The 14,121-nt window shown below is 43.9% G+C and overlaps 1 long non-coding RNA gene across 1 annotated transcript in view; it reads right to left on the bottom strand.

The window, feature by feature from the left end:
• LOC144683001 (uncharacterized) overlaps positions 1-12,711 on the bottom strand; it is a 246,933-nt gene extending 234,222 nt beyond the window's left edge. Inside the window, exon 1 of the long non-coding RNA XR_013577156.1 lies at positions 12,593-12,711. This is a non-coding gene — a long non-coding RNA (uncharacterized LOC144683001). The remainder of the gene's footprint in view (positions 1-12,592) is intronic.
• Between the last annotated feature and the right edge of the window lie 1,410 nt (positions 12,712-14,121).

The raw sequence follows: 14,121 nt of genomic DNA, 5'->3' as shown, positions 1-14,121 counted from the left end.
GGGGAGTGTGCTATGGGAACAAATGATAGTCGAGAACAGTTTGGGACAGTTTGCTTCTCAGTGATAGGTCAGTCCAGACAATTCTACATTTTCCTGCCTCTCTACCCTGCTAAACTCCAGTTTCACACAAGACAAGATTAAAGTTACTGTCAAAGCTGGAAATCTGAAATGAAAATGCTGGATACGCTCAGCAGGTCAGTTATGGAGAGAGAAAAATAGTTAACATTTTAGGATGGCAATGCTTTGTCAGAATAGACCCAACTTCTCACTACTTCCCATTAGTGCCAGAACAAAAACAGAATTACCTGGAAAAACTCAGCAGGTCTGGCAGCATCGGCGGAGAAGAAATCAGTTAACGTTTCGAGCCTTCATATCCTATCCGCCCTCAGTGTTCCTTAGGCACAACTCCCCCGCAGTATTCCTGTATTTCAACATTCTATTTCCAAGTGCTCCAGCGCACCCATTATTGTATCCCCTGGTGTTTTCAGACTTTGGAATCTCCCTCCCATCATACCCCATCCCCAGAACCTCCTCTTTATGTTCTCTTGTGCTGATCCACTGCTCACAATCTTCTGAGGTCCGAATACCTTCCTCCCAGATACTGGTTCCCTCCCTTTCTCCCACCAGACTCTGGCCCCACAATGCTTTCACACCCCAGGATCATCCTTCCTTGTGCTCTTAATTTAAGTCCACCCTTCTATCAATGCTCTCAGAGCTGGCTTGCTTCCTCCATTGAGCTCCTCCTCCATTGTTGCCAGAACCCAGTACTACCCCTCCCCAAGTACTGAGACCTTGGATACCTCCACCAAATCAATGTTCTGATACCCTGGGATGCTGATATTCCTACAATGCTGCCATATTCCAGACTACCAGCTTAAGACCTCTCATCGATGCAGTCATACTACATCGTTCCCAGTGTTACAAACCTTGGAGTCATTTCCTAGTGCAGTCATATTGCCATGCCCTCCAATGCTGCTCTGCTTCATCCCACCCGACACCACCCACCCTCCCCCCACCCCCTCCAACACTACCCCATGCCCCACTCTGGTGCTGAAAATGTCTCTCAATGCTCAACATTCTGCCACCATCCTCAAAGTCATTTCTTGCACCCCATCCCCAAATCCTGTAACACTGTCTTCCCCACTGAAATACCTCAAAATTGATCCTGTAAATCAAATGCCGTATTCTGTCCACCTCCCCCCCTCCGCTGCCTGCACATGATGGGTTTGCCTTCCATAGAATATTGCCATACCCCAGAGCCAGTCCTAATGCCTCCCAAAGCCCCATGATTCCACATATCTGCACGAATATCACTCACATCTACCTCCAATTTGCTACCTATTGTTTTTCATGCTAACAGAATATTAAGAAAAGATAAAAATTAAACATATAGGTTAAAGAGCTTATAATAATAAAAGTCACACATTTACAGTTTTCACAAAATATTGACAGAATTTGATCCCCAAAGTACCATTAAATACCTCAGAATACCATGTAATAAAAATTGAATTTGTTTTAGTATAAATCAGAAGCCTTGATAACAAATGGGAAACAGTGCAGGAAATTACTTCACATATTTCATTGTAAAACACCATTCAAGTTTTAAAATAGCATATACTTCCCCATCATGGGAGATCTGCTAAAATAAACTTATATAAATATAACCGCTAAGCAGCACATTTTGTCAGTCCATTGGCAAAACACTGCTGGCCTAAAATGTATGGCTAATAACTTCAGCTACCAAAGCACTCTCTGGTATACCATTACCTCTGATATAACAAGCATCGGGCCTCGCTCACTATACAGTACCCTTCCCAAAGCAGTTTTCCTGATTTCGGAGCTTCTGGGAAGCTGCCAATGGTGATGTTATAAACAGGGCATAAGCAATAACTAGTCAAAGCCGTTAGTAAATAACAGTGCGTTGGTCACGACTTATGAAATTCATATTATAGAAGAAAACTTCAAACACATTAAGGAATTGTTGATGCGATCGCCATGTTTAAGAATCAAACTTACTCGAAATTAACTTGCTCCTTCTCTGCATTGCTCCCCTCCACAGACGCTAGTTTCTCAAGGGAGGAAGATAAAGCTCACTAGAGTTTGAAAACTACTCAGGAAAATACCATGAAACGAGTGTTAGAAAATGCACTTTTTCATCTGTAAAAGCTCACCCAAGCAGATGCTTACTCAATCACCTTGTGTAATATCGAGACATACCGGATTAACCTTCTCAATAATGTGTGCCCCTTGCAGTTTTCCAAATATGGACATAATTTGCGTCATGTGTCATCCACAAGGGCGGTTTTGTTTTCATTTAAGATGCTGATACTTATAAATCATAATTAGAGAAATATGTGTCAGCAAATAACGTTTCCCAACCTGAGATATATTTTTAGAAGGAATTATTGCAGTTAGGTGAATGACGACCCATTTTTCAGTGAAAGGTATTTGCTGCTTTGCAGCACTTAGAAGTGGTCTGCACTCATAACTCTAGAGACCTTCGGGTAGATCCCTTTCCTGCCCCACAGGTTAATTGCCTTAAAGAGTGTCCTTAACAGAATTCAAAATGCCCATATGTTTTCAATTGGACATCAATAATAATGTTTTTCTCTAAATTCTCAAATAAGCTGATAAAATGTAATGTTATTTTACTTTTTGCTAGCTTCCTTTGAATAGCTCCATTAGTAATCAGGTCAGGTGTGGTGTGTGTTACAACTCTAGATCCTCCATAAGTTCCTTCTTGGGTTCAGTAGTGAATGGCACTATTTTAAGTGGTTTGAGTGTCTTACTTTTATTAGAGTTGATTCACACTGACCTATATCTGCTTAACCCATGAATATAACAATAGTATCCCCTTGTGATCTGGACTTGACACTCATGTCTTTTGCATGTGTATTTGTTAAATCTCTTTAAAAGCGGACCAAATTCCCATAATATGAGGCAAGGCTTCATACAAGTTGATAAGCTGCTTTAGTTCTCCACATGAAAACATACAGTTCAACAATTATGATTAAAATCATTTAGTTCAACTAGTACAACTTATCAAAATAAAGAGCACAACACATCAAATTAGCCCAACTCTGTGGGTCATCTTTCTAATGTTTTCTACAGCATTCATTTCTGACTTCTGACATTTTCCCCATAGGTACATAGGAATAAGAGTAGATTATTTAGTCCCTCCACCCTGTTCTGCCATTCAATAAGATCATGGCTGATTTGTAACCTAACTCGATATGCCTCCATTTGCCCCTTATCCCTTATTATCTTTGGCTAATAAAAATCTATCAATTTTAAATTGAAGTTAACATAAATAATAACGCTTTTCTCTAAATTCTTAAATAAGCTGATAAAACATAAAGGTATTTTATTTTTTGCTAGCTTCCTTTGAATAACTGCATTAGTATTGAGGTCAGGTGTGGTCTGTGTTACAGCACCTTTCAATTTAAACAAGGCTGGAAGATGAACCAAGCTTTGGCTAGTAGGAGGAATCTCCAGAATAAGCTCACCATGAAGGTTAGTTCAGAGATTAGAAGTTACCTGCCTGGGAAAGAGAAAAGGAAGCAAGCCATCAGGAGCTGAGAATAGTTTTAGACTGGATCCTGAAGAATGAAGTGACCACATAAGGGACAGAGTAAAGTATAGCTGCACAGGGGGACTTTTGGTCACTTTTAAAAGTTAGGTAGGGAAACATTTCTGTAGTTTAGAGTATGAGTTGTGCACGAAAATAGTGTTCAGTCAATTTTGCTTTTAATTTGTTTGTTACAGTAAAAGTCTTAAAACTTGAAACCTTGTGTGATCCTCCCAGTTGGTCACTGGAAATTCAAATATCTTTTAAAAAAAATATTGGTTTCTTTGTGGTTTGTAACAGTAGACTATGCTCCCTAAACTCCCCAGCCAAGGGAGAGATGTCAGATAGAGATAAAATATCATCTCCCCTTAATATCTTGAAAGCTTCTATCAAACCACCCACTAACTTTCCACATTTCAGGAATACAACTCTAATTTGTGTAATCCATTCTCACAATTTAACCGTTGAGTCTGGGGGCAGAATTTTGCCCTTGGCAGGGGTGCTTGGTGGGGGTGGGCGGGGGCGGTCAGGAAGCCGACCGTCGCCTGCAATCGGCACCGGACCGCGATTTCACGCTGGTGGGCCAATTCAGGCCTGCCCAGCGTGAAACGTGAGCAGCAGCACTGAGCGCTGCCTGTGCGGGGTGGGGGCAGGGAGGAGGCAAGTAGGCCGAGCGCGTACTTCACGCGAGTGAGCACTTCATAATCTCCCTGAGGCGCAGAGCTGCCTCAGAGAGATGAAGAGATATGAAAATTAAAATAATAAAAAAGATAAAAATGTAATGAAACATGTAACAGAGCCACATGAGCAGTGACATGTTATTAATGAAAAAGTTAAAGTTTTTAATTTTATTTTTATTTGCTTTTGGAAACCTCATCCCGCCTGTGGCTGAGGTTTCCAAAAAAAATGCAAAGGCTGCTTGGCCTTTTTGCCTGCCCGCCAATCATTAGGTTGAACAGGCCACAAAAATTTTAATTTAATTGATTACTTAATGGCCTTAATTGTCAGCGGGCACGCTGCCATCTTTGGCGCGTGCCCGCCGACTGAACTGTCACGCGACTGCGCGTTGACATCGACACACGCGGCCGACATGCGTCATTTCATGTTCAAGCAGGTCGGGTGTGCGCCCGCCCACCCAGCGAAAATTTCTGCCCCAGGTATCATTCTGGTAAATCTACACAGCACCCTTCCAAGGCCAATATATCCTTCCGTCATGCCAATAAGGCATGTCATATATTGAACTTTCGGTCAATGCTTTTAAAAGTTGGACACAAACAAGCTGTTAAGATGGCCACCTCAAACAATGTGATTATTGGCATTTGGAATACAGACAGTGTCAAGTCTCCAGCCAATGCCTAATGAAGTATTTATGGTGAAAGTACCTCACAGCCATTTGTAAAATTCACACATCTCATTGTTTAAGGATGGGCCAACACCTAAAGACTATAGAGATACCAGACTGCCTCTTTCTGTGTTTCATACTGGACAAAATGAAAGATTAAAACTCAATGGCTATTATCAACTTCCCAATGTATCACAATGGCCTCCCCCTTCCAAACTAGACTGGGTGTGCCTCAGAAGTGTTAACCTAGTGGTCATGTGATTGAAGCTGGTTTCAGTGATTGCATCTTTATTATCCTAATACCCGGCAGATCCATCAGAAGTGTCAGTTGTCAGACAGTCTAAGGTCCAGACTTGGAAACTAGCTGCAAGTCCAGCTGCAAGACAAAGTACTTAACCTGCTCCAGTTTTAAAGCTCACCTGAGAACCTAGATATCTAGATATTCGACTACAAGAAACCTCGCAACCTGCTGTGAACCCTTTGCTTTACAAAGACCCTCAGTTCAACTTTAAATCATCAGATCCATTCAAGAAACCACCGGCCTGCCATGTGGGATACCTGAAATCAGAAATCAGAGACAGTAGCCTGAACTTTAGCACAGATGGAGAGTCTCACTGACTTAGCAAAAATTACCATGGAGGTTAGGCTCTGGAAGTCCTGCCCTTGAACCCAGCCCCCACTATTTTCATGGAGGTGTGGGAGGGAATTGGGGCAGGTTCTAAATAGCATATATGGAGTTCATGGAGGCAGCTGCACATGTTAAAATGTAATTACTTCAGTCAGATTTGATTTTCACTAGTGGGCTATCCAAAACATGACTTGTGCACATTAGACCTGATAGGAGGAAGTCTAAACTTACTGCAGTTTATTTTAGAGAGGTAGAGAGCCCTTTTACAGAGGTAAGGTACCCTTTTGGATTTGGTCCTGGGACATCTTTGGGAGAGATCAAGTGTACTTTGGGAGAGGTAAGGGGCCTTTTGGGAGAGGTCAAGTGCCCTTTGGGATGTCTATTTTCAAAAGCAGCGCACTAAAAATTGTATAAATTCATTGGAACTGTCAAGATCATTGGAACTTTCAAGAGAGCTGCCAAGAGAAGTGTCAAGAGAGCCGTCAAGAGAACTATCAAAGGGAGTTGTCAATCTGTCAAGGGATTTAAATCTCCTGTCCTTTAAAGATTTGAAAAAAAAAGACTGCCTGCAGTGTTCAAAAAAATCATTGCTTGCTATTTGATTCTGTTTGTTGACATAAGTCTTGAAGACTACAATATTTGGTTAGTGTTGCCTGACTGATTTCACAACCTATCATTATCACAATGAGGTGTCTCAGTTCACATTTTGAATGACAGCTCCAAGTGCTTATAAGTTATTGAAGTCAGACGATGAATACAAGTACTTGTTATTTTATAAGGGATTAAAGGAAATTAAATGTAGTGAATAGGTTTTTATCAATGAGATTTTTAAAAAAAATACTGAATTCATCAAAAGACACCTAAGAATTTTATTTAATCTCAGCATGAGTCTTGAGATCTGCCCATGGTGGATATGGGATGTGTTGGCATGGAGGGTGCAAGGGCAAAGGGCAATGAGTGGGGGGCATGGGGTAAGTTGACATAGGGACTATAAAGGGCTATGGGGATGAGTGGGGGGCATGGGTTGGTATAGAAGGTATGAGGGGCCATGGGGAGTGGGTGGGAGGCATGAGGTGGTATGGGTTGACATAGATGGGGTATGGCAAGTGTGGGAAGGTGTCAGGGGGTGTGAGGGGTGAGGGCTGTTATTCCTTTTTTCATAGCTTCAGCAAAGTGCTGAAGCAACGAGGCAGGCTTTCGGTCAGCCTGCCTCTGCATCCAGCAGCCTTGGAACTCTTTGTGGGGGCAGTGGCCATCTGTCCCATTTCCACCCACCTCCCCCAAATGAAAATCTGAACTTCTGGGCGCGTTCTCCCAGTTTGACTTTGCAGAGCTGGGAATTGCCCAACTCTGCACTCCCAACCCGGGAGCAAAAATTCAGGCTTGAGTTAACTGTAATCTCTATAAAAGTGCACTGCCTTTATCTGAATCCAATCTTTGTGTGCATGTGTGAGACCAAGTGTATGACGTTGCGCTAAATTATGAGATGTGTGAGGGTAAGTAACCTTTTTATTTTAAACACATGAAAGCTTGCTGCTGAATTAGTTAATTGGGCTGCACACTCCAAGGGTGAGAAAAGACAAACCTCTTTCCATACAAAAAATACTGATATGGGCAGTGAAAGTACAAATACATCCTTTCTGTGACACTTCCTAAAGTGTGGTTCTCAGAACAGCTCACAGTATCTCCAGATGTGGTCCAACCAGGGCTCTGTATAGCTGTAGCATGACTTCTACCCCCTTGCATTCTAGTCCCCTAAATATAAACACCAACATTTTTTAGCCGTTTTGATTATTTTCTGTAACTGTCCATGACATTTTAGTGATATATGGACCCCAGACTTTCTTTGGATCTCCGCGGTTTCCAACTTTTCAACCCAGCAAAAGCACTCAGAATTCTTTCCCTACCAGAGCTGAACCGCTTACATGTGCAGTTTTGTTTCCCTCCATCCAGTCCCATAAGAAGATGGGGCTTGATTCCTGTCTCCTATCCCTTTCCAGGGGGACTGGCCAAATTAAACCTGTCACCACACCCTCTCCCTTTAAAACTAGCTTCATGTAAAGCTCTACAGGAAGGGACATTCCATTCCTATCCCTGTCCCCCTCCGACCCACAATGCCCCCACCCCCCCCCACCGCACAGGCCCCCTTCTCCCCTCATCTCCACACCTTCCCACCACACAAAACGTGATTGTTGGGAACTCCAAGAATAAGATAGCGGCTCTCCTATTGTTGCCGATCAGCTTGAGCATCAGTGCCAATGTTTGGCTTTAATACGCTTTTGGCAAGTGCTGACAGAATTACTTTTTTCCCATGTCCAAATCCAATTTGTTATGAATATCAAACACTTAAAAGTAACTTTTTATTTTAAATCCTCTCGGTGAAAAATAAATCCTGGAATGTGATAGTGAGTGTGTGTGCACGTGAGTCCGTGAGATTCGCTACTATGATTGGTCAACAGCTCAATTTTGTTGCATCATATGACTACCAGAATGATAGAGGGTGAACAGGATGGGCATTAATCTTTTTTAATTTAACAATTCCTATTTTGTGTGCGTGTTTGTGTGTGTGTCTGTGATATAGTGCCCTGAATTGGGTTTAGTGACCATTACATTTTAGTGAGTTAGGCCAAACAATTAATATTCTCATGTATTAGGTCAAGGCAGGCTTGCCAAGGCAATTGTTGTGCCAGATTCACACATATTGTAAGAATAGTTATATTAGTGTGATGATTTCCAGCATGAAACTGTGGACATGGTAAACCGACGATTAGGAGGAATTTGTTTCGATTAAATTTAATAAATGCAAACCCAAAAACTGTCACAAATCAGCTAAAGAATCAGACCAGTAGGAATAAATTTCTTCTATTAGAAGACTAGGGACCAGAAAAAAATGTTAGTAGAAAAAAATCTGATACACCACAGTTGACACAGCTCACCTCCCCAACCTCCAGACCATGAGCAATCAGATGCTCCTAGTCCATTGCCAGGGAATTTAGGAAAAAACTTCTGGTTAAGGTCATAAATGGCTGCTACATGAATGGTAGCTCACATGCTTGCTGAGAAACTTGTGATGGGTTAAAGTAATCCTTGCTTATATTTTCTTTTCATAAGGCGCAAAATAATTGTACAAATTGCACTAAACTTACCTGTTGATTGCAAGAGGCCAAATTAACATAAATAGGATGAATAATGGAAGGGCCAGGGTACTATCAGTGCGTTGCACCATGTATCACTTTTTGCTGTGACTTATCAATGATACTTAAATTCTCTCCCAGGGTCTCTGCAACACATATTATAGTTGAATATGTTGCTCGCAGTGGCCAGGTAAGATAAGCATATATTTGTAATATGGCTATTATTGGTGACCAGGCATCTAAGTAACTGGAATATAAAGGAAGTTGCCTACGCCTATCCTGATTTACAGTAATTTAGGCTGTTTACTTTGTGGAGCTTTATTTAGAAATAAAGGGAAATATTTTGAGTATGAAACAGCTTTGCAATATTCTGATCAGTAAGCTACCAGAGGCTAACCCTTCATTCATTCCCCCTGCTAGAGGACTGAGAATCAAAGTGCTCCACTAATAAACTACTAGGTAATTTAGAAGAAAAAGATACAGGACCTCCATTAATCCCAGATAACCAGCTCTTAAAGGTCATGCACTGTAAATAATGTCAGGGCGTGCACAGCATCAGTGTTCATGTGCAGGGGCAGATTTTGCTTTGTGCATGTTCTCATTTATTTAAAGCATTACATCTATATCCAAATAAAGCCAATGGGAAAGCTTCGGATATTTAGGAAAACCAAATTTAGTTCTTTTGAAGTTCAAAATTGACTATTCTCTCATTTCTCCCATGAAGCTTTCAGGGGTCAGCTAAGTGTCAGCAGCAACCAATGTTATATATCATATCTGCTGACTTTGGATGAGAGGGCTATTGTTTGACTTGCCTGTTCAGCTTGTTTATTTTGGTTCAGACAAGCTATTACAGCCTTCAAAGGTTTCTACGGATTCTTAGAGTAAGGGTAGGCTATATATAATTGAACTGTGTTGAGGTTTCATAATCTTCTCAGTAGGTGTAACTTCAGTGTGTCTAATATGACATATTAGTCACAATGCAAACAATCAGTCCATTCAACGTTAAGATGTATTTATTAATGTAGTTTTTATACTAATATTTCCATGATGACCTTATAGTCATGCACACTAATGTTCCAAGGCAACAAGTGCAACTTAACATTTGCACAGTGTAAACAAGCTGACACAGTGAATCCTGAGAATGAGGACAACTGGATAATTGCATTTCTTTCCATAAAACTTTTATATTTGCTTATATTTTTTAAAAGTACAGCCATCTATGTGTTGAAAACTGTATCATAAAATAAGTATCAATCTGATGTTGACATTGATCTGAATTGTCCGTCCCCGTTGGCGGCGGGCATGACGCCATGATGGCGGGCGTGATTGGACAACGTGACGAGAAGGGCAAAAATCGGTTTTATGTGGTAGTGAAACCAGTTTGCGACTGTCCACTCCGCCTATCAATGGCGGATTGCGTTCCCCGCCGTCCAACATTTGGAAGTCAATTTTAATGCATTTGCATCTCATCATTGCGGCTGCACACTGGAACCATCCCCTACCCCGTCAATAGTACCTCCCATGTCGGCCCGACTTCAGAACAGCGCCTGCTCAATAAGATCATGGTTGATCAGCTTGTGCCTTCAACTCCACACTTCACCTACTGCCGATAATCTTTGGCTCCCTTGTGAGTCAAGAACGTATTTATTTCTGCCTTAAAAGCATTCAGCAAGTCTGCCTCCACCGCTCTCTGGTGAAGAGAGCTCCAAAGACTCACAGCCCTCTGAGAGAAACTATTTCTTCTCACCCCTGTCTTAAATGGAGGACCCTTTATTTATAAACTATGGCCCCTAGTGCTAGTCTCTCCCACAAGGAGAAATATCTTTTCAGCATCCTCAGTGTCAAGTCCCCTTAGAATCTTATATGTTTCAATGGGCAGAATTTTATATTCCCCCACCAGCAGGTTTGTAGGTGGGGGCGGGGGGGGGTGAGTGTAAAATTTCCCATGCCCCAACCGCTCTGCGATTTTGCACTGGGATGGGCGAGGCCTCAACCAGCCTGGCTGCCCTTGCCCCAATTAAGACCCTTATATGGCCAATTGTTGGCCACTTAAGGGCTGTTTCTCGCCCAGCTTCAATCTTCTGGCTGGTGGGAGGAGTTCTGGGGCGGGGGGGTGGGGGGGAAAGACAAAATATAAACCAAGTTTAGATCTCGGGTGGTGCCTCCATCAACAGCCCCTTTTAACATCGGGCACACCTCTCATAAGGTCCAGTCCCCGCAGGTCCTCCCTCCCCACCCGTCCCCACACCCCCCCCCCCCGGCCTCTCCACCGACAGCCCTATCCCCCCCAGGCCTCACCTCCTCACCCCCCGCCCCGGCCTCTCCACCGACAGCCCTATCCCCCCAGGCCTCACCTCCTCACCCCCCGCCCCGGCCTCTCCACCGACAGCCCTATTCCCCCAGGCCTCACCTCCTCACCCTGCCCTAAGACCCCCAAAACTTACCTGGTCCTGGACTCCTGGGACTGAGGGCAGAATTTTAGGTCCTGCGGGCGGGCGTGTGCCCGACCCGATCTGCCTACAGGGAGCTTTCATTGCGCGCTCCTCCGCGCAGGTGCAAACGCCGGCGCTCGCCCTCATCCCGCCCCCACCCTGGCAGCATCGAGCTTCTCAGCACGCCTTTCACGCTAATTGGCCAGCCAGCGTGAAATTGCGGCCGGGGGCCGATCGCGGGCGGTGGACCGTTTCTCGGCCGCTCCCGGACCCACCTGACGACCCGAAAATCCTGCCCTTAGGCTCTGGGGACTGCTTGCAGTCCCAGTCCTGTCCACTGCAGCTTTTGGCACTGCAGGGACTAGTGAGCTGCTGGCCCGAGAGACGAGCAGAAGTCCCGCCTCCAGCCAACTAATGCTCGGTGGAGTGTCAAATGGCTGTGCGGCAGGCTGTATTGGTGGGGATGCACTCCCTGCTGACCCTTCTGATGGCAGGAAGGGAAACCCTACCACCCTAAAAATCCTGGCCAATAAGTTCACCTCTCATTCTTTTGAACTCCAATGGGCACAGGCCCAGCTTGTCCAATCTTTCCTCATAAGTTAACCCCGCCCATCCCAGGTATCAGTCGAGTGAACCTTCTCTGAACTATTTCTAATACATTTATATCTTTTCTTATATAAGAAACCAAAACTGTACACAATGCTCCGGATGTGGCCTCACCAATACCCTGTACAACTAGAGTAAAAAATCCCTACTTTTATATTCCATTCCCCTTGCAATAAATGCCAACATCCCATTTCCCTTCCTAATCTGTTGCTGCACCTGCATATTAACTTTTTGTGATTCATGGACCAGGATGCCCGGATCCCTCTGGATTGTAGAGTTCTGCAATTTCTCCCCATTTAAATAACATGCTGCTTTTCAATTCCGCCCGGTCGGGGGGCTGTAAAATCCAGCCTCCTGCGAACAACAGCAAACAGAACTCATGACCGAAGTGATAGCAAAATCTTCCAATAAAAGCAAAGTAATCTTTCCAGTAAATTGCAATGGAGGTGGGGTGGGGGGTGGGGGGGAGGGGGGTGTGGTGCGGCAGATAGCTACATAAAAAGATAGCTACATGAAACAAACTAATTATTTCTCTGGAAAAATGCAGTGAGTTAAGGATAGTTATTTATAAATCCCAGCCACTTACAGTAATGTTCTCTCCAAGCATGGTTGATGGCGGGATTATCCAATCATTTCCATTCTGGCTGGGAAGTGGTTCGTCTATATGCGACCAGAAACGTATTAAACAATGAGGCTGTTTAGCATCTGGAGTGACATTAAACTTGGGGTTGTTTCAGACATGCTGCGCATTGCATACTCTTGTTCAGTTTAAGCTCAACCTAAATTCTGCTGATCTGCACAGTTAATGCGCTAAACACTTCTGATTTGCAGCCAAATGAAGCACTTTTTTCTGCAGACAGAACTTTAAAATTAGCATTTTACCTTCGTACCTGGCCCCAGAGGCAAGTTAAGCGTGTATGACATCCAAAAGTCTTCAATGATAATTGTTACTTTGGTGATGAACTGTGAACCCAAAATAAGAGAATGGGGAAAGCACAGACAGGTGAAGTTGCTGAGAAAAGATTCCTCTCTTCCCATTAGATACAGAAGTTCCACGACACAATCAAAGTGGATCAGAGAGAGCAAATATAAAATCTTAATCAGAACAGATTTCAGCAGATCTCAAATGAACCTCCACCTGACATTTCATTACGGGAGAAGAAAGGTTTCGTTCCTTTATTTTTAGCCGCACGTTGTGAAGATTTTTGGCTAATTCTACGCAATCCCGTTCCTCCATTTTCTTTTGTTCTTCCCCGTTATGGTTTGAAATTAGGTTTGTGCAAAATAATATACCACAGTTATACATGAGGCCAGCGTGGAAAAGTACATAAAGCTGACCAAATGCTCCAAAAACCAAAAGCGGATGAGGCAAATTTGATAAGGCCCATGATTTTCTCACATGTGCTACTGCGAGAAAACAGCTGCTGACTCTGGCAATTCATAAATGCCCCGAATATATTCCCCTGACTTGAAAACAAGTAGTTATACTGAAAGTGCAGTGGGACATCATAACCTTTGGGTGCACACAACATTCCATCAATTGCAGGACAAAATGCAAAGAGGCAGCTGGGGCAGTTTTTGTCATTTCTAACTGTGGGAGTATGCTCTAAAGGGACGATGGTCTAGAAATTAAAGGCTATATTTTGTGTAAATTTGGATGTGAGGCCAGTTGCGGCCAGGCCTGTCACCTGCCTGTCTGCCCCCAACCTGGTGGATATTTTACCTGTGGCGAGGAAAGTGCCAGGCAACCCCTCCACCTGTGGGCCACTTGGAGGACCTCCACCCACTGCTGCAGATATTTTACCTGTGACGGGAGAGGGCACCGCCTCATCACCAGGTTGCCAGGTAAAACTTGGTGAGCCTCGATGCAGAGTTGGGGGGGTTCCTCCTTGTTGGGCACCCCATGTCAAAAGGAGCCGCCCCCACCCCACAATGTGTGATCACCCCCACCACATGTTCTCTCCTCTTTCTCTTTTCAACCATACTCCCCTCACCCCCTTGCTGGGATCCTGTTAGCCTGGACCTGGGAGACCCCAGACTCAACTTACATTCCGGTTCCAATGCTGAACACCTTCCTTTCGGCCTTGCTGCAGTTCCAACCATGGCCACTGCTCCCAGTGGAACTGCTGGGACATGAGAGGTGCTGGCCTCCCTGATTGGCTGACAGCTCTCTGAGGTGGGACTTCCTCTTGGTGAGGGGGCGGCACATTGCATCTCGCCAATTATAGAGTCATTGGCAGCTTAAAATTTAACCCTAGGTCACATAGATTCTTCCGTCTGCTTTCTAATACCCCAAAGTGGAGGGACAGAAGCAAGCGTGTACATCCGACCAGAAATGTGGTGCCTGCCATATCAGGTCAGAACAAACAAGCAACATCCTTTGCCCATGCCTGAAGCAAGCAATGGTCCCT

The sequence above is a fragment of the Cetorhinus maximus genome, chromosome 7 (assembly GCF_964194155.1).
Source record: "Cetorhinus maximus chromosome 7, sCetMax3.hap1.1, whole genome shotgun sequence".
NCBI lineage: Eukaryota > Metazoa > Chordata > Chondrichthyes > Lamniformes > Cetorhinidae > Cetorhinus > Cetorhinus maximus.
This window is presented reverse-complemented; position numbering and strand designations above follow the sequence as displayed.